Source organism: Rattus norvegicus, chromosome 5, assembly GCF_021556685.1.
Source record: "Rattus norvegicus strain SHRSP/BbbUtx chromosome 5, alternate assembly SHRSP_T2T, whole genome shotgun sequence".
NCBI classification, from domain to species: domain Eukaryota; kingdom Metazoa; phylum Chordata; class Mammalia; order Rodentia; family Muridae; genus Rattus; species Rattus norvegicus.
This window is the reverse complement of record NC_141538.1, coordinates 127,472,313-127,498,253: the sequence shown is the minus strand read 5'-3', so window position 1 is coordinate 127,498,253 and position 25,941 is coordinate 127,472,313. Positions and strand designations below refer to the sequence as shown.

Sequence of the window (25,941 nt, the reverse complement as noted above, 5' to 3'; positions counted from 1 at the left end):
AGTGCCTGTAACTCCAGTTCCAGGGGCTCCAAAGGCCTCTTCTGGCTTGTGGGGACACCCACATACATGTGGCGTACATTCAATCAAACACACACATACAAATAAGAAATTAAAATAAATCTAAAACGACACCCATGTCACACACACACACACACACACACACACACACACACACACACACACTAACAATAAATAAACAGAGTAAAAGTTAATGGAGCCATGGCAGCATGATATCAGAGGAATTAAAGGGCACCCAGCTCAGTCTGAGAGGTTCAGAAAGTCTCCTTGGAGGAGGGGCTCTGTGTCCTTTGGGTGGGCTGAGGACCCAGAGAATACCTGCATACCTACTGAGTCTGTTGTTTTCTCCTCTCACCAGAAGATCCCTGGTTTGGTGTGCGTCCAAGAAGCCGGTGCCCACATCTGTTTGGGGCCCCTTCCTTCCCCTCTTCCTCCCTCCCTCTCCAGGCCTGCAGGCTCACTCATGCCTCTAACTCTAGGTCTGGCTGAGGAAAATTAAGTCGATGGGGAGGGAGGAGTTGACAAATAGAAGGTCTGGTAATTGAATTTTTCCCTCTCCCTCTGCCCAGAGAGAGCTGGAAGAATGGCTCTCAAGAGCAGCTCTCCCTGCTCAGGGACCCCGGGCAGTTTCACCCCTCCCTGTCTAAGCCAGTGACAGGGATACAGAAGAAGCAGAACCTTCTAGCATCTTGAGAGCTAAGCTTTGTACAGAGAGGGAAACTGAGCCAGTGGAGATGGCAGGTCTGCTCCCTGGGTGCCCAGTGTGCTAAAACAGAAGCCAGGACTGGAAGACACAGGCCAGATAGGTCAACTTTCCAAGAAGGTGGGAGCAGGTTGCTGGGGGCTGGGGTGAGGGGGGTCATGTTCAGCAGTGCTACCCTGCCCAACCAGTGCAAAACCCCAGGGTTCACTAAATGCTCATCTCTGTCAATTCCTAAGTTCCGGTGAGCTTTTCTACAGACCAGCTAAGTTGCTGGGCTAGCCTTCTAGCTAGCAGGTCTTTCTTCAGGTGAAACACCTCCTTGGGGACAAATTGTGTGTGTGTGTGTGTGTGTGTGTGTGTGTGTTCACAGCTGGTGCTGAAGGGCAGAGGGAAGGCTAGGCTGGAAGTAACCACAGGCTGCCAGGATCACTATTCTGAAAAAGGGGGAGGGCAGTGTGCGTCTCACTGGTTAAGGGGAATTAGGGAGAGCAAAGGCCCTTGTTTGGCCCCCAGTCAAAGGGTCTGCTTTGCTTCATTGGAAGGATGAAGTTCCTTCACTGGAAGGGTGAGGTTTCTGGGAGATTAGGTTCTAGTCGTAGGCCAGTGTCAGGAGTCAAACCAAGGGAGCTTGAATTTAGATAGGCTTCGCCCATGCGGAGGCGGCTTCGGGGCGGGGCGGGACAGGACGGGAGGGTGGGGGGTGCCCGCCTAGCTCCGCCAAGGCAGGAGGGAGCTGCGACAGGCGCCTACCCCGCCACCCGGCCCAGCGGGCGTGGGCGCCGCGGCACCGCCTAGCTGAGCGGCGGCGGCTGGCTGCTGCGGGAGCGTTTGATTTATTAAGCTAATGTTCTAGCACATTTTCTCCATCCCGTAATGAGCTGTTTCCACCAGGGGGTGTCTGCAGAGCGACTGCGGCTTCCGGCCGCTCCGGGAGGGAGGCTGAGCTGGCGGGCAGCAAGGGGGTGTCTGTGGGGTGCGGTCTGTGCTCCTCGGAAGGGTGACTTGCAAAGCCTGGGCGGGCGATCCGCTGGAGAGGTGGAGGGGGAGCCAGGGCCCTGCAGCCTACTAACGACCCAGCTTTTCTCTCTCTCCTCCCTCCAGCCAGATACCTTGAGACTGCAGAGGACTGGCTCCCAACCCTCTCTCACCTCCTGGCATTCGGTTCTGAGTGACCCTCACCCACATCCCATTCTTCTGAGGCTTCTGAGTTTCAGTCTGCTCACTCCTGCTGGCCAGCGAGCTCCCTTGGCTGGATTTCTATGACTTGAGGCAACAGATATGGCCTTTTGCATTCAGACACATCTAGGTTCAAAACCCATCCCAGCTACCTTCTAGCAGTGGCCACTGGACTGTTCTCTATTTTTTTTAAATGGCAGTGAAGACTGGTCTGTGGGGCTGCTGTGGAGTTTAGTGACCCTACTCATGAAGCTCTGTACTGTGTCAACCATCCCTAGACACTAGGGCAGACAGACATCCTAGGCAATTGAGCTGACAACGCGTGGGACAGCAGCACCAAGATGTCACCTGCACCCACAGGCCTCACCTGTACTTCTTTTTAGTTTTGTTTTTTTGAGACAGGGTTTCTCTGTGTAACCCTGGCTGTCCTGAAACTCACTCTGTAGACCAGGCTGGCCTTGAACTCAGAGATCCTCCTGCCTTACCTCTGAGTGCTGGGATTAAAGGCATGCGCCATAGCCTCCCAACTTCACCTGGTCTTAATTGTGCACCCACAGGCCCCACCAGCAACCATAGATGAGCGTTTTCTGCACAGAGGGTACTTGATGTTTTCTCTCAGGAAACCCACTTAGCCTCTCCTCATAGCTTCTGACTGGCACTCCTTCCTTCACACCTGTCCTTTGTTGCTCTTTTTCCTGAACCCAGGCCTTACACCTAGAGGGTGCTTATCAGGATGTGGCCCTTAACTAGTCTTGAAGATGCTGTCCCACTGACTCAGGCCTGGGAGGGACAGTGGCCTTACTAACTCAGGCCTATTGAGAGGTGTCTCAATCTGCTTTCTGTTGCCAACAGCTCAGTGCCACAGACAGGGTGAGGTGGAAAGAGAATGAAGTTCCGGTTTACTGTTATGGGCCACATCTGGTGATGGCTTTTCTGCTGGCAGTGTCCCAAGGTGCAAGGCATCATGTAGTAAAAGTCAGTCTCTCTCTCTCTCTCTCTCTCTCTCTCTCTCTCTCTCTCTCTCTCTCTCTCTCTGTTCTGGTCTCTTCTAAAGCCATCAGGATTCAATCATAGACCTCTGTTCTGATGAACTTTTCTAATCCAACCATTTCCTTTATTTTTAAAATTAAGTGTATTTATTGTGCATGTGTGTGTGTGTGTGTGTGTGTGGCACATGTGTGCAGGTCAGAGAACAATTGCAGGAGTCCATTCTTTTCTTCTGCCATGTGGGTTTTGGGGATTGAATTCAGTTTTCAGGTTTCTATGGCAAACATCCTTACCCACGGAGCCATCTTGTAGACCCAAGACACACCTTTAAATAGCATCCCTGATTAAAGTTCCATTCTCTTAATGCCCTGCAACTGAGACTAGATTTCAGCATGATCTGGTAAGGCCAAACTAGTAAAATACCAAGGACCATCTTTGCACTGATCAAGAAAGCAAAACCCTGTTCATAGCAGTGAGATCTGTGGGTGCAGGGTTAGGGCTGCAGGTGAGGTCTGTGGGTGCAGGGTTAGGGCTGCAGGTGAGGTCTGTGGGTGCAGGGTTAGGGCTGCAGGTGAGGTCTGTGGGTGCAGGGTTAGGGCTGCAGGTGAGGTCTGTGGGTGCAGGGTTAGGGCTGCAGGTGAGGTCTGTGGGTGCAGGGTTAGGGCTGCAGGTGAGGTCTGTGGGTGCAGGGTTAGAATTGCAGGTGAGGTCTGGGTGCAGGGTTAGGGCTGCATCACAGATACTATAGCCAGTTCACCTTCCTAGGAAGTGATACTAGCTGAGGCATGGAGTGACTTGTCCAGTACCTAGGATAAAGTGTCAGAGCAAAATGGAAGACTTGTGGGCTCAATTGTACAGTGCTGTTTCCACTTCTCCCTGGAGGTGGTGGAGGAGTCTTGGGCTTCAGCAGCTGAAGGTGTCTCCCAGATTCCTTCTTGCAGAGGGGAGGCCCTGCAAGCCATGGCTCTGGGTGGTTGGGAACTGCAGGGAACTCTTTCTGCGGGGCTAAGTCAGCAGTGCAGCAGGAGGCAGGGTCTGCCTGAGGCCCACTGCATGCCTGTACCTGTTGTCTCCTTTCTGTTTCCCTCTTAATTCAGAGCCTCCCCAAGAGGACGGAGCCTCAGCAAAACTTCAGTGAGCCGGTGGGACGAGTGAAGACTGGAGCCGAGCTGGGCCGGGCCCTTTTTGGCCATGAGCCATATCAAGGAACCTGAAGCCACGTCTGCAAGCAGTTCATTCTCCAGTCCCCTGCCCCGACCTTCAACTGAATTTTTAGTTGAATGTGTAACCCCTCACACTATTCCCTGCTCTGCTAGGCTTTCTACCTCTGCTCTCCCTTCCCAGCTGCTACAGGTAACTTTCCCTTTGTGGCAGTTTCTCTCTGCTGCCTACTACACCTCCTTAGCAAGTCTGGTCCTGATCCTTTCCGACCCAGAGAAGCCCGGCAGCTAGCCCAGCTCCCATCATTTTTACTGGCAAAGGCTGTCCTTGTAGGAAACAACTAAGAGTACTTGTTGATTGGTGTCACACTGAAGTATTGTGGATCATTTGAGCAGGGACCTGGATGTCTTGTCCCCCAGAACAAGCCCTAGAATACAGTGCTTATCCGTTCACCCTGTTTGCATTTTATTTGCTTAGACAGGGTCTACGTAGCCCAGGCTACCTTTGGACTTGATAATCCTCCCGCCTCAGTATCATGAGTGCTGAACAACCATCTTCAGATTTCTTTTGGGGGAAATGAGACACAAAGTGCAGAAGTCTTGAGAAGCCTGTGGCTGAGAAAGCATAGTTCTCAGAGAGGGAGTTGTGGTGAAGGGAGCCAGGCTGTCATCTTAGGGGTTGGGCCATGGAGACAAGGACGGCCCTATTGACACACCTGAACTGTTAACTGTTGGTGGTGATCTCAGACTTGATATAACTATTGATGCTGGTCTCTAGATATGTTCAATTGAAATTAGATTGAAGGGGCTGGAGAGGTGGCCCAGCGGTTAAGAGCACTTGACTGCTCTTCCAGAGGTCCTGAGTTCAATTCCCAGCAACCACATGGTGGCTCACAACCATCTGTAATGAGCATCTGATGCCCTCTTCTGGTGTGTCTGAAGTCAGCAACTGTACCTACATACACGAAATAAATAAAAAAATCCGAAATTAAATTAAAGATGCAAGAATGACATTCATAAAAGCAATCAGAGCGGCAGGTGTCTGACACTTAAGACCCTGGGGACTTAGTGTAGGCCTCCCTAAACAACCAGTCCCTACTCAAGAGGGCGTAACTTTACTTTTTCAAACCTTATTTTTCTTTTTTTTTTCTTTTTTTTTCTTTTTTTTTTTTTTTTTTCGGAGCTGGGGACCGAACCCAGGGCCTTGTGCTCGCTAGGCAAGCGCTCTTCCGCTGAGCTAAATCCCCAACCCCTCAAACCTTATTTTTAATGATGGTTCTTAAACTCTTTAACCTCCCTTGTACCCCACCACCCACCAGAGGTAGTGGGAAAGAAAGGGGTAGCGGGTAGTGGGAGAAGTAGACCTGTTTAGAAAGGTTCTTTGGAGCAACTCCCGTCTGTGTTGTCTGGACATCAGCGGTTCAGTTCACAGGTTAGCAGGCAGAGACAGACCAATCCACTCGCAAAACTTCAGGGATACATGAACAGCCCAGTTCAGTAGAGTCCGTTTCACAACAGCGGTGAGGTAACACGACTTAGCAGAGACAGTCAAGCCTCAGCCTCAGCTTGAGTCAGCAGGAGGGACCTAGAAGGATACCAGGAGAAGTTCTTGGTTTTGCCTCTCTTAGGGAAGCAATGATCAGCAAAGAGGCAAGACCCACAAGCCTTGCACAGTTATCTGTACCAGCAAGCCAAGCTCTGTCTCCATCACTCTGTGGAGTCCTATTTATACCCTCCAAACATCACGTGTCCTCCATGTGCCTTGCCTCAGCACGTGCAACCAAGCAGCCCAAGTCTGCAGAGTCCCGACAACCGCAGCTCAACTACACAACGTAAGGTGGACCAATGCGTGCATGTCACTAGCAAAGAATCCTTCATCACGTGTCCTTTCATGTGCTTGTTTTTTTTTTTTTGGTTCTTTTTTTTTCGGAGCTGGGGACCGAACCCAGGGCCTTGCGCTTCCTAGGCAAGCGCTCTACCACTGAGCTAAATCCCCAACTCCTCATGTGCTTGTTTTAACAGAACATCCTCTCTCCTGTGTCTGCTTCCAGAAAAACGTTCCTTCGTGAGTCCGCCTTAGCCTTTCACACCTGTGTCCACTTTAGCAGAACATTCCTTCATGTGTTCACCCCAGCAAAAGACATTCCAACGGACTTTCCAAAGAATCCTTAAAGTTTCTGCTTCAAGGGGGACCAGCAAAAATCAGAAAACATACTGACAGGGAAGGGCCAGTGAGATGGCTCATCGTGAGTCAAAGCACCTGCAGCCAAGCCTGAAGACCCGCAGACCCACAGAGAGAAGTCAAGAATCCACTCCCACTAGTTGTCAGTTTTCATCCTTTAATACTGGCACGACAGGGAACTAGGGGGACATAATTGGCCCAGTCTTACCCAGCCACTATGTGGCGGGACTGACGTTAAGTCCAGACAGCTGATTCTTGTCATGCTCTCCTAGACTCCCTCTAAAACAGCATGGTGCACTTGTCTGCTGCTTCAAAGGGTCCCCGGCCTCAAGTGCAATTTCAGCACTTGTGTGTGTGTGAAGGCATAGCAGAAGAACTGAAAGCAGGCTAGCCTGGGCAACATAATGAGACACTATCTCCAAAAGCAACAAAGGCACAAAGCAGACTTGTTACCACGTTGTGGAATGTGGACAGGCTCAATCCCCACCCCATGTACCCCATAGGGTCCTTCTTTCTCTTTCTCTCTCCCTCTCCCCTTTCCTTTTCTCCATCCCTCCCCTTCCCTAGTACCGGGGCTTGAACTCAGGGCTTTATGCATGCTAGGAATGAAGTGGAAACTTTAAGGGTTCTTTGGAAAGTCAGTTGTGTTGGGTGGTGTTTTGCTGGGGCAAACACGTAAAGGAACGTTTAGCTGAAGCAGACACAGGAGAAAGGATGTTCTGCTAAAGCAAACACACGAAAGGACACATGATGAAGAATTCTTTGTTAACAACACACGTGTATGTATTTGTCTGTCTTATATTGCATAGTTGAGCCCCATTTGTCAGGACTGCATGGACTCAGGCTGATTGGATGCCGAGGCAAGGCTCATGCTGAGGTAAGGCCTGTGGAGGACACGTGACGCTTGGAGGGTATAAATAGCACTCCACAGAGTGACAGAGACAGAGCTTGGCTTGCTGGTACAGCCAGCTGTGCAATGCTTGTGGGTCTTGCCTCTTTGCTGATCATTGCTTCCCTGAGAGAAGCACAACCAAGAACTTCCCCTGGTGTCCCTCTGGGTCCCTCCTGCTGACTCGAGCTGAGGCTGAGGCCTGCCTGTCTCTGCTAGGTCATGTCACCACTATTGTGAACCTGACTCTACTGAACTGGACTGCTAGTTCATCCGTGAACTGTTTTCGAATGGATCAAGGTGCCACTGCTAACTCGTGAACTGAACTATTGATGTGTAGATAGCATAGACAGGAGTTGCTCCAAAGAACCTTTCTAAACAGGTCCACTTCCCCAGTACCCTTTCCTTCCTCTGATGGGTGGTGGAGGAAAGGGAGGTTAAAGTGTTTAAGAACCATCATTAAAAGTAGGATTTGAGGGGTTGGGGATTTAGCTCAGTGGTAGAGCGCTTGCCTAGGAAGCGCAAGGCCCTGGGTTCGGTCCCCAGCTCCGAAAAAAGAGAACCAAAAAAAAAAAAAAAAAGTAGGATTTGAAAAAGTTAAAGTTACATAGGGAAGTGTTCTATTGTCAAGCTACACCCCAAGCTCTCCAAAGGGTTTCTATTCTTTCCTCCTTCCTGCCTATGTCCACCTCCCTCTCTTCTTCCTGCCTCTCTCTCTTTAAAAGAGATTCATTTTATGTAAAATACGTACATGTTTATGTGTCTGAGTGTTTGTATATATACCATGTGTGTGTAATGCTCTTGGAGGCCAGAAGGGGGAGTCAGATCCCTCGGAACTGGTGTTACAGGCAGTTAACTGCCTGCTGTGTGCTGGGAACCAAACTTTGGTCCTCAGTGAGAGCAGCACGTACTCTGGCCCGCTGAGCTATCTTTCCAGTCTTTCTTTGGAAAGAACTTGTAATCTTGCCACAGCCTCCTGATTCCAAGCCTGTGCCACCACATCTGACCTTCCAAAGGTCTGTGTATGTGTGCGTTTGTAACATGTATATATGTGTGGTATATGTGTGTGTTTAGGTGGGCAGTACCTGTGCATGTGTATGAAGGCCAAAAGACATTTGGAGCTCCCTGTCTTATTCCCTTGAGATAAGGTCTCTTGCTGAATTTGGAGCTAGTGGCCAGAGAACACTCAAGACACTCCTGTTTACAGTCCCCCCCAGGATGTGACTAAAGTTACACACTACTCCCTAGCACTGGGGTTAGAGGCAGGCTTGGCTTTTCACGTGGGTGCCAAGGATTAAACTTAAGTCTTCACGCTTATTCAGTTTGTGCTCTTACCCACTGAGACATTTCTGCAACCTGTTAAAGAGCTTCAAAATATATACAAAGTGGTCTGTGCCTTTAATCCCAGCTCTTTGGAGGCAGAGGTAGGCAGATCTCTGTGAATTCTGGGTAGCCTGGTCTACATAGAAAGTTCCTGTACAGTCAGGGCTACATAACAGAGAGACCTTGCCTCAAAAGACAAGCCAGAAAGAATAGTGTGTGTGCACAATGTGTGTGTGCAGAGGTTGGAGGACAACTATTGGGAGCTGGCTTTCTCCTTTCCCCGTGTAGGTTCTGGGGTAGAACTCAGGTCACCAGGCTTAGTGGCAAGTGTTGTTATCCACTGAGCGGACATGAGTGACCAGTGAGGGGGCTGTTACTCTGGGGTAAGATGACATAGGGGCATAGGGACACAACATCTAGTGAGGACAGACCAGTGGCCAACTGTGCTTTCCGTCTGTTTCCTGGCCCAACTCTTTGTTTCCTGGCTTCTGGGCCAGCTCTCAATTTTAGTATATGTGCTGTCGAAGTGAGCACCTGGGCCAGCTCTCAAACCCAGTCACCCACAGATGCTGATCCCTGTTCCCACACCAGGCCTGCATTAGAGCTGGAAACCCTGTCTCAGGTACTCTGTGCTGTGAAGAGTCAGGGCATGGGTATCAGGCTAGGCCTACAAGGCTGTTACTATGTGACAAGGGTGGGGCATTGGAGAAGGGGTGGCGGCCCAGCCCAGCCAGCCTGCATGATTTGGGGGTGGGTGAAGCTGGAATGTGGGTCTGGTTTTGCTTTCATTGTTCTGTGGCAGGCCTGGCAGAAGTGAAGTCCATGAGCAGTGGGCTTTTCAGGCAGAGGGGCAGCACAGCCAGAGGCGTGGCTGGGGACAACATGAGGCGCCATTGGTGAGCAGTGGAGATGATCTTTCCTCTGGATGCTCTCCCTACAGAATGCTGCGGCCAAGCCAAGGACTTTCCATGCTGTCATGGCTGTGGTAACCTTTGTGAGTAGACTGTGTTTAGGCCTTCCACAGCCTGGATTGAGATGTTAAGTCTGGGGGACAGAGGGGTGCTGATGAATACCGGTGTGCTGCTGGCTGTCGTTCTGGGCAGGAGAGGCTGAGCCTGACCCCGTGTGCAGGTCTAGATGACGCTGCAGTATTTCCAATTACTGTGAGTGGCTTGGCTGGGGAAACCATCCAACAGAAGAAATGGGGATGGGGGGGTGCTGGAGAGATGGCTCAGCGGTTAAGAGCTCTGGTGGCTTTTCCAGAGGACCTGGGTTCAATTCCCAGCACCCACATCGTAGCTCACAACAATCTGTAGCTCCAATTCCAGCAGATTTGGTACCTTCACAGACGTACATACAGGCAAAACATCAGTGCACATAAAATAAAAGTAAGTCTTTGAAATAAAGAAATGTGAGGCTCTATGATGGGGGCTGAGGGGTCTGTTCTAGGCATCTTTCTTGTTTCAAACTGATTTCTTCGTTAGAGACAAATGCTACTACTGTTGATTTTATGTGATTGTGGACAAAGAAATCCAAACATGGAGGAAGCTAAGTCTTTTGTTAATTAATTAATTATAAGTACACTAACTGTCTGCAGACACACCAGAAGAGGGCATCAGATCTCATCACAGATGGTTGTGAGCCACCATGTGGTTGCTGGGAATTGAACTCAGGACCTCTGGAAGAGCAGTCGGTGCTCTTAATCACTGAGCCATTTCTCCAGCCCGGAAGCTAAGTCTTTATGATCCTGTTTCCTAGTCATAATTCATCATCACTGTTGACCTCACCCCTTCTAAGATGCTTCCTCTCTGCAGGCTCATTCAGTCTCCTGCAGGCATGGTCATGCTCAAGGGAAAGGGGGTCCTAGCCCTGCCCTTGGCTGTCCTGTGCCACTCTCATTTAGGGTTTACCTGGACTAAGGTGTGATTCATGTCCTAGCTCCCTCTCCCTCTGCTTCTTCCTTAGCCAGAAGGTACCTGGACTAGAAGGTTCTGTTCCCTGTGCAGCCAGTGTCCAAGGTGGCTCCAGGACAGTTCCTCTAGGGTCCCTTCAGCATTGGACTGCACCTAGCTCCTCTAGGAACACTCAAGCAGCCCTGGGGAGGAAGTGCATGGATGGTCCCAGAGTCCTTAGCCACAGCCCACACCTGTCTGCCTGCCATGGCTCTGAGTTGCTTTAGAAATATACAGTTCAACTCCAGCTCATGCCCGGCTCAACTGCAGCTGCTCTGTGCCAGCCTGTGCCAGTCTGTGCCAGTCCATGCATCTCAGACCTGATTCATCCTGTGCACTTCGTGGCGGTGGAGGGCGGGTCAGAGATGACTCAGTGCGAAGCCTGCTGGGAGAGGAGTCCTTTACCACAACCCTGCTGGTTTGTTAGCATCCCAGCTGGTGAAATGGCCCAACCTGGAAAAATGCCTGCTGCTAAGATGACCCCAGTTTGACTGATGACCTGGAACTACAATGTAGAAGGTGAGAACCAGCAACAAGTGGTCTTCTGACCTCCATGTAGACACTGTGGCACATACCCCTAACCCCCCAAAATAAATACGTGTGATTTAAAAAGTTTAAGGAGGGGGTTGGGGATTTAGCTCAGTGGTAGAGCGCTTGCCTAGCGAGCGCAAGGCCCTGGGTTCGGTCCCCAGCTCCGGAAAAAAAGAAAAGAAAAAAAGAAAAAAAAAGTTTAAGGAGAATTTCTACCGGGCAGTGGTAGTGTGTGCTTTTAATCCTAGCACTCTGGAGGCAGAGGCAGGTGGATTTCTGTGAGTTCCAAGCCAGTTTGGTCTACAGAGAGAGTTCCAGGACAGCTAGGGCCACAAGGAGAAACCCTGTCTTAAAAAAGGAAGTTAAGCAAGTAAGCAAACAAAGGCACAAAATCATTTTTTTTCAACTGTGTATCTCTTGCCAACAGTTTCTTACTGTGTTAGGTTTTCCTGCCCAGCCCTGAGGGACAAAGCCCAGGAAGAGCTATTTCTCTCTGGAAGCATGCATTCTCCCCCAAGCCCACCAACTGCAAGCAGATGGACTACTCTTCCCCTGGCTTCAGTATTTGGTTGTGGATGCACGAGAGTGAGTCCCAGCTTGGCCTTCCTTGTTGTGTGGCCTTGGGGAACTGTTTGAGCTCCCCTGAGCCTGAGTCCTCATCTGTAAAATGCTGGCGGTTCGTTCTTGGTGGGGTTATATCATACTAAGTGAAGTACTGTGTACACCAGTGCTGAGCCCAGAGGTGGCATGACGTGGGGTGAAAGCCTGGCAGCCCCCAGCCAGGGTGTCACTGGGCTGGGAAGTCACTGCGGTTCCCACAGGTCCATATATGTGTTGTGTGTATATGTATTCATTCACACTGTGCTTATGGGGGTGTGTGCTCTGTTTGTGTGCACCGAGGGTGGATATGTGTAAACAGAACTGCACAGGCACGCCTGGGCGCCTGTCTGCACATGGCTGAGTGCACCAGCGTTTTCCCAGCACTATTAGTAGAAAGCTGTAATTACGCTTTTCGGCAGTAGCAACGGCTGGGCTCCCCTAGCCATTAGGCTGCACACCAGGGAGAGGGGGGACGAGGACCACCCGCACCCTCCCAGTCCCTGCATGCTGCATGAGCACGAAGCCACCCCCTCTCTCACCATATGCCTGTGTTTTACAGTTCTTTGGTGCATGGTGCTCATCGAGTGGCTAATTAGCAAAATGAATTAATTGACATCCATATGTGTAATTAGCAAATGCTTATAAGCAGCTATTCTCCTTGGGATGTCTAAATTTCCAAGGGTCAGATGCTGGGGGCTGCTGTGGGGGGTAAATAAGAGATGAGAGCTGCTAGTGTGAGCACCAAGACCTGCCCTGGGGGGGGTGGCTCTGTGTGCTTGCTAGGCTGGAGGAGGGGGAGGGTAGGGGGAGAAATGCACATGAGTCTGGGAGGAGGAAACTGAGTCTACACCCTGGCAATCAGGAGCCCTGGGTTCTGGTGTCATATCTGTGATCTCCTCTGTGACCTTGGGTAGGACCTTTGCACTTCTGGGCCAGCCTCTGCTTCTCAAGTCTTTAGGTTAGGATGTGTGTGCACGGGAAGGTGGAGGCCAGAGGAAAGCCTGGGGTATCGTTGCTTAGGTGCCATCTGCCTTGTTTTTCTGATTGGTTCAGGGTCTCTCAGTCACCTGTTGTTTGCTAAGCAGGCTAGGCTTCAAGCCACTGAGGCTCCAAGGAGTCTCCCATATCTTCTCAGAGCAAGGATTGTAAGCACGCGTGACACTGACATTTTTACATGGGTTCTGGTGATCCAAACTCAGGTCCCTCAGGCTTGTGTGGCAAACCATGTTACCCACTAAACTATCTCCTTGGCCTCAGTCTTTGCATCTAATAGGAATAGATGGGACCTGCTGGTCTCTGGGAAAGATCCTAGTGCCTGTATTCTTTTTCAACTAGAGCAGAGCATTCTGATAACCAGCGAGTTGGTGCAAAGAAGGGTGTTTGTGTCCCCTATTTGTCCCAGCCCTACATTACTATATCTCACACACCTGGGGCTTGGTCCATGCTGTGTCCTCTGCTCATAAACCCTCATCTGCCTTCCATACCACTAGGGCAATGAATGGATCTAGAGCTATGTTTCTCTTTTGGTTCTTTTTTTTTTTTTTTTTTTTTTTTTTTTTCGGAGCTGGGGACCGAACCCAGGGTCTTGCGCTTCCTAGGCAAGCGCTCTACTACTGAGCTAAATCCCCAACCCCTAGAGCTATGTTTCTCAACCTGTGGGTCAAGTCCTTTGGGGTGGGGCTGGGGGTAGGGGCTCAAAAGACCCTTTCACAGGTGTCCCTATAGTCATAGGCAGAAACAGATATTTACATTATGATTCATAACAGTAGCAACATTAACAGTTAAAAAAGTAACAACACGGGGTTGGGGATTTGGCTCAGTGGCAGAGCGCTTGCCTAGGAAGCGCAAGGCCCTGGGTTCGGTCCCCAGCTCCGAAAAAAAGAACAAACAAACAAAAAAAAGTAACAACACAAGAATTTTATGGGGGGTGGGGGAGTCACCACAACATGAGGAACTGTATCAAAGTGTCTTAGCATTAGGAAGGTTGAAACACTGTTCCAGAGCCTTTTGAATTGATAACATGTTCCAACCTGTGCTGTCTTCCTGCCTCCAGCCTCCTGTGACTTCAGAGCGCTCAGCAGCTGACTTTCAAATGCATTAACTTTTCCTTCTGAGTCTGAGCAGCCACTGTGGCTAAAGGCCACTACCCTGGGCAGGAAGGCTAATTTCATTCATTTAATTCATCCATTCATGGAAGCGTCTATTAGACACCTACTGCAGCGCCGAGGATACTATGGGGAGCCGCGTTGCTTTCAGTAGAAGCTCTGATGCAGAGGTGCTGAGGAGAGAGCTGAGTCAGTCTGAGCAAGTTAGTCAGAGATGCTGGGTGCGGGCAAGGCCTGGAGGAAGGGGCTACTTGGGTGAGGAAGCCATGGTGATTAGAGTGATAGAGTCCTCAACGGCTCTAGGCAGGAGCATGGCACACCAAGCACACACCTTCAGAACTCACCAGGCTCCATTGACTGGAGGAAGTCCCAGGGAAGTGGGAAAAGGATGGTCTAAGGGAGAACTAGATGGTACCGGATATAAACAGGTTACCCCTCCCCCGGGGGAAACCTCTGCCTCTGTGCTACCCCAGGTTTTCTGTCTCTGCCACCCCAAGGCCCATTCTACCATGGCACTGCCACCTTTGGATCTCAGGCCCCTTTCTGTCTTCTTTTTAATATTTGAGTTGGGGTCTCTTCATGTAGCTGTGGCTGGCCTGGCACTTTCTCTGTAGATTACTCTGGCCTTGAGTTTTCAGTAACCTTTTTCCTGTACCTTACAAATGCTGGAATTGCAGGTAACAGTCACACCAAGGCTACAGAGTCTCTCTTTCTTTCTCTTTCAAGATTTATTTATCTATTTATATATATATATATGAGTACATTACCTCTGTCTTCAGACACACCAGAAGAGGGCATCAGATCCCATTACAGATGGTTGTGAACCACCATGTGGTTGCTGGGATTTGAACTCAGGACCTCTGGAAGAGCAGTCAGTGCTCTTAACTGCTGAGCCATCTCTCCAGCCCCAGAGTCGATTTCTATCCCTGGCCTCAGCTGCTCTTAAATGGCCTGGAGAAGCCAGGGACCCTGACAGTCCAAGTGTTGTAGAGCAGGTCCCTTTGCCTATTGCAGGCTGTGGAGGACAAGGCTGTGCATAGCTCTGAGATCAGCGTGGTTTTCAGTGAGATCTGTTGGTCTAAGTTGTCTGGCTTTAGATCCCTATTGACCTTCTGAGTCCCACACTCTCACCTGTAACATGGAGTAAAACTGTCCAGTTCTCAGGGCAATATTTGCACACGAGAACCATTTAGTACTGTTGCCAGAGGTGATCTTGGAATCTGATAGGCATATGGAGTTCCTTCTCAAAATACTACCTAATTTCAGAAGGTTCATAGAGACCCTGGGGTCCTCCTCCAGCCCCCTGGGTGCACTGAGAACTGTGGCTTCACTCCTAGGTGAGGGAATGTAAGAGGTGAAGAGCTAAGGGGACTGGGGGTGGCTCAGCAGTTGAGGGCACTGGCTGTACAATCTCAAGGACCAGAGTTTGGGTCCCAGAACTCACATAAGAAATCAGGTGTCGGGGTTGGGGATTTAGCTCAGCGGTAGAGCGCTTGCCTAGGAAGCGCAAGGCCCTGGGTTCGGTCCCCAGCTCCAAAAAAAAAGAAAAAAAAATAGGAAAAAAAAAAAAAAAGAAATCAGGTGTCCTGTGCATTCCTGTAATGCCAGCTCCAAAAGCAAGGATGGAGACAGGGGGATCACTGGGACTTGTCTTCCAGCCTAACTGAGAAAATGGGAGCCCCAGGTTCAGGGGGAGACCTTGCCTCAGAGGAGTAGGTCTCAGGAGAGTAGTAAGAAAAGTAGAACTGATGCTGATGCCCTCCTCCGGACTCCTGTATGCACATTCACACACATGCGATCACACAGAAACACACAACCACCCACATCCACACCCCACACACATATCTATATTCCAACCCACACACATACACACACCTCACCACACACTTACCTCACACACATGCACCCCCACACACACATAAGCACCTCACACACAGACCACACACACATACACAGCACACACACAGAGAGACCACACATACACAGACCACACACATACACACACAATGCACAACACACACAGACCACACACACACATATATATACAGCACATACATACACACACAGACCACACACATACACACACACGCACACGCACTCACACACACAGACCACACAAACACACATAAGCACCTCACAGACCACACACACACACATACACCACACATACACACACCACATAAGCACCTCACACACAGACTACACACACACATGCACAGCACACACACAGAGACCACACACACACATAAGCACCTCACACATACACATACCCAGCACACACACACACAGAGAGACCACAGCACACATACACAGCACACACACACAGAGACCACACACACACACTCACACACAGACTACACACACACGCACAGCACACACACACACACAGACCACACACACACACACACACAGAAGCACCTCACACACAGACTACACACACACATGCACAGCACACACACAGAGACCACACACACATAAGCACCTCACACATACATATACCCAGCACACACACACACACACAGAGACCACAGCACACATACACAGCACACACACACAGAGACCACACACACACACACACACACACACACAGAAGCACCTCACACACAGACTACACACACACACACACACAGACCACACACACACAGAAGCACCTCACACACAGACTACACACACACATGCACAGCACACACACACACAGACCACACACATACACACACACATACACACACACACAATGATAGTTTGTGTATGTTTGACCAAGGGAGTGGCACTATTAGAAGGTGTGGCCGTGTTGGAGTAGGTGTCACTGTGGGTGTGGGCTTTAAGACCCTCACCCTAGCTGACTGGAAGTCAGTCTTCTGCTAACAGCCTTCAGATGAAGATGTGGAACTCTCAGCTCTGCCTGCACCATGTCTGTCTGGACACTGTCCTGCCCCCATCTTGATGATAATGGACTGAACCTCTGAACCTGCAGGCCAGCTCCAATTTAAATGCTGTCCTTTATAAGACTTGCCTTGGTCATGGGGTCTGTATTGGTCTGCCTTACATTGCATAGCTGAGCTGCATCTGTCTGGGTTCCATAGAGAGAAATGCACTAAAAAACTTCTATTGGTTTGCTGCAGCTTCCCTTTCTGAGGACTTGAGCTGATTGGCAGAGTGATGTCACCTGAGACAGACGCATGTGCTGAGGCAAGACCCGTGGGGGACGCGTAATGTTTGGAGACAGTATAAAAATTACTCGGTAGACATGATGGAGGCTGAGCTAGGCTTGGTTATAGAGTGAGCTGTGCAATGCTTGTTGGTTTCCTTCCTCTCTAATCCTTGCTTCCCTGAGAGAGGCACAGCCGGAACTTCTCCTGGGTCCTTCAGGTCCTGCTTGCTGACTAGAGCCTAGGCTAAGGACTGGCTGTCTTTGCTAGTGTAGTGCTAGGGAAATGTTAGTGATCTCTCCCAAAACAGACAGGAGCCGATCTGGTGCAAGCCACAGCAGGACAGTTTTGGTGGTGGGGAGCCCTAATTATCTATTGGAGCAAGGCTTTATAGAAAGCGATGTGAGGGGTGTGTGTGTAAGCATCTAATTGGAGAGCTACCATGGCCTTTAACATAATTGGCTGGTGCAGGGAGTCCTATCATAAACGTAATTTCTGCTTCCCTCTGCATTGGTGGTCGTTAGGCAGGGGGTGCGCTTGTAACCTGGGGCTGTAGATCTGTTGGGATAACCTGGAGACGTTGGTCTTATTGGGGGTGAGGGAAGTGACTGGAGCCAGGCTCAGGTTTTGTTGGGGGGTAACTTGGAAACTAATGCTAGGTACCGGCCTGTTAGTTTACCTGAGTTTAAACTTAAGTCAGGTTCTCTAAAATGGAGCCTGAATTTAAAAGATCTGTCCTCTTACTAGGTTGTGCCACTGCTGCTGATTCGTGTTTGCTATCCTGACTGCTGGTGTAACTGGGAGGTGTTTGTGAGCGGATCAAGCTGCCGCTGCCTGCTGACCTGTGAACTGAACTGCTGACTTCCAGACGACACAGATGGGAGTTCCTCCGAAGAGCCTTTCTAAATAGGTCCACTTGCCACCCCACACCCACCCTGTATTCTTTCTTTCCCGCTACCTCTGGTGTGTGGTGGGTTAAAAGGGAGGTTAAAGTGTCTAAGAACTATCATTAAAAGTAGCATTTGGAAAAATTAACGTTACATATCCCTGAGGTCACTGCGTGCATCTTTAATCCCAGGGTTTAGAAGACAGAAGTAGTCAGTGAGGCAGTACTCAGATGTGAAGCCAGCCTGGTCCACATTCCACTCAGTCAGGGCTTACAAAGTGAAACCCCAGCTCAAACAAACTCCAAATCAAGATTAAAGTTAAACAATCATCACAATAAAACCCAAACTGGCAAGAAGGCATCGTGGCTTATACCTATCTGACATCATGAAGCTGGCCGGCCACCAAGCCTCCCACATCCAGTGCATGTACGGTCTCTCTTCTGTGGGAGCTGAAGCCGCAGTCTCAGTGGGAGGGGGAGCAGAACGCTCCCAGGGGACAGAGGGGACTGTGTGAAACTTTAGCGTCTTCATAGGTCCAAAGCCATCTTGGAGTCTCAAAGCATCCTCCTGATGCTTTGAAAAACGAGCAAACAACCACCAAGAGAAATGGTTTTAAGGGCTGGAGAGATGGCTCAGTGGTTAAGAGCACCGACTGTTCTTCCAGAGGTCCTGGGTTCAATTCCCAACAACCACATGGTGGCTCACAACCATCTGTAATGGGATCTGATGCCCTCTTCTGGTGTGTCTGAAGACAGCTACAGTGTACTAAATAAATATAATAAATAAAATATAAAAAAGAGTTATCTCTTTTTTTTCTTTTTTCTTTTTTTCGGAGCTGGGGACTGAACCCAGGGCCTTCCGCTTGCTACTGAGCTAAATCCCCAACCCCGAGTTATCTCTTTTAAAAAGAGAAAGAGGGGGGTTGGGGATCTAGCTCAGTGGTAGAGCGCTTGCCTAGCAAGCACAAGGCCCTGGGTTCGGTCCCCAGCTCCGGAAAAAAAAAATAAAAAGAGAAAGAAAATGGTTTTAAAAACAAAAATGGTTGTTGAAACAAAATAAAAATGAAATACTCCAAAAGTTAAAATAACAAAATAGAAGTGAGAGTAGAAAAATAAAAAATCAATAAAGGGACTTAATGACAATAAGTATTCCAGAAATGGGATAACCCCAAAAGAAAGAATGATTTTCTAGGCTGTACAGATGAAAAATATCTATCAAATGTCTAGGCAAAAACCAGAAATCCTAAAAAAAAAGAACCCAGATGTGACACAGGCAATTGCCACCAAGCCAGATGATCTGGGTTTGATTGTAAAACCCACATGGCGGAAGGAGAGAAGTGAGTTCTGAAAGTTGTCCTCTGACCTTCATGTGCACACCGTGGCGTGCACGTACTGCTCCCCCCAAGAATGTAATAAAACTTTTAAAGGAACTTCAGAGGCACTTGTCATCAAGTCTGATGACCCTCCTTTGATCACTGGGAGGGACCTTCTTGGTAAAGAAGAGAACTGGCTCCGGAGAGTCTTCCTGTGACTTCCTCACACGTGCTGTGGCACATGTACATAGGTACATGTGTGCACATGCAAAACTCCAAAATGAATGGTGTAATTCAAATTTAAGAACTGTTCAAACGGGGTTGGGGATTTAGCTCAGTGGTAGAGCGCTTGCCTAGGAAGCGCAAGGCCCTGGGTTCGGTCCCTAGCCCCGAAAAAAAGAACAAAAAAAAAAAAAAAAAAAAAAAAAAAAAAAAAAAAGAACTGTTCAAACTAGAAGTGGAATGTGCGATCCTTTGGTCCAACCAAGTCACGTGACCTAGCATCCAAGAAGAGACCTTCACGATCTCCCCATCCTTAGGGGGGAGGTGGGGCTGTGTGTGAGTGGCGCTGAGCACTTACATATCCGCCAGCCTAGAGATGACCACAGGGTAGAGGCTCTTAGGAAGAAAGAAGGCGGCAAGGCTGGCCATCTGAAGGGATGAGGAAGGTGTTGGTGATGAGCACAGAGGTGTGACCTGTCCAGACTGACTGGTTCAGACCTAAAGAGTGTGGATAAACCTAGAAGAGTGGTATAAGGCTTCTGGGAAAAAAAGTGGGTCTATAGGAAAGGAAAGGCAATGGTGGGAACCCACACGGCTCTGACATCACTAATATCCCCACAGGCTGTAATGAGACCACACTGTTTGATAGGATCAATCTAGCACTTATTCGAAGGCTTAATTACGATTACAGGACTGAACTCCATGTACGTTACTTCGACAATCTGACAGTTAAACAAAGTAAGATATAAAGGGGGGAGGAGAGGTGGGGGCAAAGCAAGGGCCTCCACAACTTCTGCTTTTCAGTGTGTGTGGAGGTCACGCACAATGGTCTGTAGATGCTAAAGCAATGGCAAAGTGTGCATTTGTACTGCCCACCCTGGCATGGTAACCAGCCAGGAACTACAGGTGTTGATGGAGGGAGAGGGGAGCCACAGAGGGGTGTGTACTAACTTATTACTACAGACCACAGAGCAGCAGGCTAAACGTGGGCAATGTTCAGATTGATAAAGCGGGGAATTGTGGTATGAAGGCACTATACAGAAAAATGAAGCTAGGCCGGGCAAGCCTAACTACTCAGGGCATTGAATCCTGTGGATCTCAAACTCAAGGCCTGCGTGGGCTACGGTGATTTTTTTTGAGTAATTATGCATGTATGGTGTGTGTATGCAAGTTTGCACATGGGTGTGCATAAACGTGGAAGCCAAAGGTTGATGTCCAGGGTTTCCCATCTTATATATCGGGGCAGAGTCTCTCAGCTGAACTCCCAGCTCATCAGTTCATCTGGTTTGTTGGGATTACTGGTGGGCAACTATGCCTGCCCAGCCTTTACATGGGTGCTGGGATCCGAACCCTAGTGTCACACGTGCATAGCAAGCACTTCACCTGCTAAGTCATCTGCATTTCTAACTAATTTTTAAAAATTCACTTTTAGAATTTAACTTTGTTTTGTTGGTGGGTATGTGCACTTAAGTAGAGGTGTCTTGGGGTTGGGGATTTAGCTCAGTGGTAGAGCGCTTGCTTGCCTAGCAAGCGCAAGGCCCTGGGTTCAGTCCCCAGCTCTGAAAACAAGAAAAAGGAAAAAAAAAAAAGTAGAGGTGTCTTCAGGGGCCAGAGACATTGGCTTCTCGAGGAACTGGAGTTACAGATGGCTGTGAGCCTCCTGATGCTGGTTCTGGGAATTGAACTGATGTCCTCTGGAAGAGCAGTATGTGTTCTGCACCACTGAGGCACTACGTGTATACTTGTATCATGGATGTTTGGATGTGGTTTGTGAATGTAAGTGCAGTTCCTCCAGGGACCAGAAGAGAGTGCTGGACCTCTTGGAACTGGAGTCATAGGCAGTTGTGAGCCCCCTGGTGTAGGTGTTGGGAACTGAACTCTGGTCTTTAGAAAAGCAGTAAGGAGGGGTTGGGGATTTAGCTCAGTGGTAGATTGCTTGCCTAGGAAGCACAAGACCCTGGGTTCGGTCCCCAGCTCCGAAAAAAAGAAAAAGAAAAAAGAAAAGCAGTAAGGGCTGGCTCTTGCCCAGTGAGTCATCTCTCTAGCCCCTCCTCTTCTATTTTAAAAATACAATGAGATGAACTCATGGTTAAAGGTGTTGACTACTAGGTCTGACTCCCTGAGTTCAAGCCTCAGAGGCCACCCAGTGAAAGGGTGACTTCTGTGGTTGCTTCTGTTTGTTTGCCTGTGTGAGACTCTAGGTTCAATCCCCAGTAGTTCCTGTGTACCAACTCCTCCCCATGACAGCAAAGAGAAGAAACACCTGGAGAGTGTTGTGTCTTGGGAGCAGAACTAGTGGCAAGGGGACAGAGGCTGACCTTTTGCCACAAATTGTAAGTACTATTTAATTTTCTCTAGATATATTTAGGTTAAAAAAAATTGGTGAGGGCTGTTGAGATGGCTCAGTGGTTAAGAGCACTGGCTACTCTTCCAGAGGTCCTGAGTTCAAATCCCACAACCACATGGTGGCTCACAACCATTTGTAATGGGATCTGATGACCGCTTATGGCACTCAGGCATACATGCAGGCAGAATGCTGTATACATGAGTAAACCTTAAAATGTACAATTTTTGTATAAATATGGATTAATAAGTAATTTTTTTTGGTTCTTTTTTTCGGAGCTGGGGACCGAACCCAGGGCCTTGCGCTTCCTAGGTAAGCGCTCTACCACTGAGCTAAATCCCCAGCCCCAATAAGTAATTTTAAAAAGTATAAATAAATATGTATAAATAAGTAAATCTTTAAAAAAAATCAGTGAAAAATTTTGTTGTCGTTTAATCTTGGAACTGGAGAGATGGTTACTAGTTAAGAGTGCATACTAGCAGGGTATGGTGGTACACACCTTTAATTTCAGCACTTGATAGGCAGAGGCAGGGGATCTCTGTGAGTTCAGGGTCAGCCTGATCTTCAAAGGGAGGCAAGGACAGCAGGGCTTTGTTACAGAGAGAAACCTTGTCTCAAAAACCAAAACCAAAACCAAAACCAAAACCAAAAAAACCAAAACCAAAACCAAAACCAAAACCATGTACTGTTTGCAGAGGCCCTAAGTTCTGTTCCCAGCACCCCTGTCAGGATGCTAAGCACTACCTCGAATTCTCATTCCAGGGGATTTGATGCCCTCTCCTGGACTCCTTGGGCACTGCACCCACATATGCCCATACCTTCTCTCTCCCCACTTTATACACCATAATACACATAAAATATTTGTTTAACCTTAAACAAGTGTGCTTTAGAAAGAGGTTTTTACAAAAACAACGAAGAAACTGAAGATCAAAGATGTGAAGCACATGCCTGGGTTGCACAGCCAATTCATGGCAGAGCCGGATTCAGACGCGAGTCCTCCATTTTAGTCTAGGACTCAGCTCATATTTGGGGGCTGGCATGGAATCAAATGCCAGGGCGGAGGCAAGTCTTCCCGCTGTTCATAGTTCCAAGTGCAGGAGGGCAGACATGTCAAGGAACCCATATAAGTAGTGTGGCGGGTATATGATCATGTCATGTAAAGTTGAGAAACGAGAACTGGTTTTTGTTTTTGTTTTTTAACCACAATCAGTTAACACTCCTGTCTCTTATTCTAGCTTCCCTTCTTAGAACTCCCACTAATGTCAGGAGGTGCTGGAACAGCTGTGGGCTCTTGTGATATGGCTACAGAGACGTGGTGCCAAGCCCACTTGTAGTATGGAGTTAGTAGGATTTATCTAGGTAGATGGTTTTCAGTCACTCCCAATATGGCTATGTTATTGTCAGCTATCTGGCTTTGGCCTGGAATAATAATAGATAGCCTGATTAATTAAGAAGAAGGAGAAAAATAAGGTAAAGAGAATATAAGTAGCAAAAAAAAAACCCCACAAAAAACAAAAAACAAAAACAACAAAACAACAACAAACCCCAAAAACCAAACACACACACACACAACGAAAAGGTAGATCTGACCTAAGTCTATCAATAACCACATTACATGTAAATAGCTTAAACATTCCAGCAAAATGGCAGAGATTATCAGGTTAGATTAAAAAGACTCAGGTGCTAGAGAGATGGCTCAGCCATTAAAAACACTGGCTGCTCTGTCAGAGGGCCTGGGTTAGATTCCCAGCACCCACACGGTGGCATACAATTCCTTGGGATTCAATGCCCTCTTCTGGCCTCTCTGGGAACTGCAGCATGTGGTGCACAGACATATGCAGGCAAAAATATTCATACACACAGAACAACAACAACAACAACAACAAAACAATCCAACAGAATGTAAGATCCAAATACGTGGTGTTTATAAGTAATATGCTCTAAGTATAACAGTATAAACACACAGGCAAAACCCAGAAGGATTGTAAAAGATAGTGTGCTAAAATTAATCAACAGAAAGAACACCGTTGTTATATTTGTTACTCTTTTTTTTTCTGTTACAAAACAACCTAATGAAATAAAGTCTCACTTTGGTTCCCGGTTTGAGGGTAAAACCCACCGTGGTGGGGAAGACATGGTGGCTGGTCAGAGAGCAGAGAGAGATGGAGGTTGGTGCTCACGTTACTTTCTCCTTTTTATTCATGGAGTCTTTTCACCTCTCCAAACCTTACCAGAAAAACCCTTTATGGATACACCCAACATTCTGATTCCATGGTGAGTCTAAATTCCCTGAAGTTAACAGTCAAGACTAACCATGTCAATATATCAAGGAGAAAAGGATGTAGCCATGTAATGATAAGAGGACTGCCTTAGGGTTTCTATGACTTTGAAGAAACACCAAATCCAAAAAGCAAGTTGGGGAGGAAAGGGTTTATTCAGCTCACACTTCCACATTGCTGTTCATCACCAAAGGGAGTCAGGACTGGAACTCAAGCAGGTCAGGAACCTGGAGGCAGGAGCTGATGCAGAGAGCATAGAGGGGGCTGCTTGGTAGCTTGCTTCTCCCTGGCTTGTTTAGCCTGCTTTGTTTCTTTTCTTCTTTCTTTACTTAAAAAATTATTTACTATATATTTATTATTTGCCTATATATATTCCTGCACACCAGAAGAGAGCACCAGATCTCATAAATGGTTGTGAGCCACCATGTGGTTGCTGGGAATTGAACTCAGGACCTCTGGAAGAGCAGTCAGTGCTCTTAACCTCTGAATCATCTCTCCAGCCCAGACCACCAGACAACTTTCTTATAGAACCCAGGACCACAATGGACTGAGCCCTTCCCCATTGATCACTAGTTGAGAAAATGCCTTACAGCTGGATCTCATGGAGGCATTTCCTCAAGGGAGGCTCCTTTCTCTCTGATGCCTGTAGCTTACATACAAAACTAGCCAGCACAAGGACCATTTTGTTAATCAGCCATAACAATTCTTCATGATTGTACACTTAATTTCAAAGAATCAAACTACATGAAGCAAAACGGAATAAAACTTCAAAGAGAAATTAAATAATCATAATAGATTTCAATATCTCCTTTCTCAATATTTGGTGGAACAATTATCAATAAGGATCAAAAAGGTTGGGATTGGAATAATACTATCAATTCTCTCTCTCTCTCTCGCCTCTCTCTCTTTCTCCCCCCCAACCCATAGACCTAGATGTCCTGGAATGCACTATTAGATCAGGCTGGCTTCAAACTCACAGAGATAGGCCTGTCTCTGCCTCAAAAGTGCTGTGACTAAAGATGTAAATCAACACACTAATATATAAATGTATATATGTAATTATTATATATAAAATGTTTTATAAATATATAAATCTCTATATAATATATTTATATAAATATATTGTATAAATATACAAAATATAGTTATATAAATATAATTATGTACTTTGCATTTATTTTATATATTAAACATATACATATATTTATATATGTTCATAATATATTATATATTTCCATTTTCCACTTCTATAAAATAGGCTTTCAAAGATTGTATTTAGGGGTTGGGGATTTAGCTCAGTGGTAGAGCGCTTGCCTAGCAAGTACAAGGCCCTGGGTTCGGTCCCCAGCTCTGAAAAAAAGAAAAGAAAAAAAAAACCAAAAAACCAAAAAAACAACAACAACAAAAAAGATTGTATTTATAAGAGAGGTCAGGTGGTATTTGTAGTTCTGTGCTTGGCTTACTTAACGTAATGTCCTCAAGGTTCATCTGATTATTGCAACTAACTGATGTGATGGTTAGTTTAAATCGTCAATTTGCCATAAGTTAAGATAATTTGGGAAGGGAATCTCAAGGAGGGATTATATAGATTAGATTGTTTTATGGGCATGCCTGTTGGAGAGTATCTTTTTAAATTGATTGGTTGATTGATTGATTAATTGATTTATATACAGAGACTCTCTATATAGCCCTGACTTTCCTGGTTGGCCTATGGGAATATCTATAGAAGAGTATATTATCTGTCTGTATGTATGTCTGCCTGTCCATCCTTTCTACATAGCCCTGACTGGTCAGTCGGTCGGTCGGTTTGCCTGTCTATCTATCTATCTATCCATCCATCCATCCATCCATCCATCCACTCTATATAGCCCTGCCTATCCTGGAACTCAATATGTAAAGTAGGCTGGCCTCGAACTCATAGAGATACACACCTGCCTCTGCCTCTTGAGCACTGGGATTATAGACATGGGCCACCAAGACACTAGTATCTTGATTATATGAATTGAGGTGGGAAGAATTGCTCACTGTGGGAGGCACCATTCCCTAGGAAGGGGAATCTAACTGTATAAGACTGGAAGGCCGGCTGAGCACTACAGTGGATATAGCAGTCAACTGTTCTCTG

At 47.7% G+C, this 25,941-nt stretch overlaps 2 long non-coding RNA genes across 5 annotated transcripts; both read left to right on the top strand.

Annotated features, from left to right (window-relative positions):
- Positions 1 to 1,822: 1,822 nt before the first annotated feature.
- Positions 1,823 to 5,037, top strand: LOC148005963 (uncharacterized). Its single transcript, XR_015620404.1, has 2 exons — positions 1,823 to 3,422; positions 3,555 to 5,037. It is a non-coding gene; the product is annotated as an uncharacterized LOC148005963 (long non-coding RNA).
- A 3,937-nt stretch (positions 5,038 to 8,974) lies between these two features.
- LOC134479025 (uncharacterized) lies at positions 8,975 to 18,228 on the top strand. 4 transcript variants are annotated; one of them, XR_015620407.1, is made up of 4 exons: positions 8,975 to 9,432; positions 10,404 to 10,909; positions 11,365 to 11,506; positions 17,523 to 18,228. It is a non-coding gene; the product is annotated as an uncharacterized LOC134479025 (long non-coding RNA). The 4 variants fall into 4 exon arrangements; XR_015620408.1 differs by lacking the exon at positions 8,975 to 9,432 and adding an exon at positions 16,749 to 16,815 and having other exon boundaries at positions 10,661 to 10,909; positions 17,523 to 17,802; XR_015620405.1 differs by lacking the exon at positions 11,365 to 11,506 and having other exon boundaries at positions 9,245 to 9,432.
- The last annotated feature ends 7,713 nt before the right edge of the window (positions 18,229 to 25,941 follow it).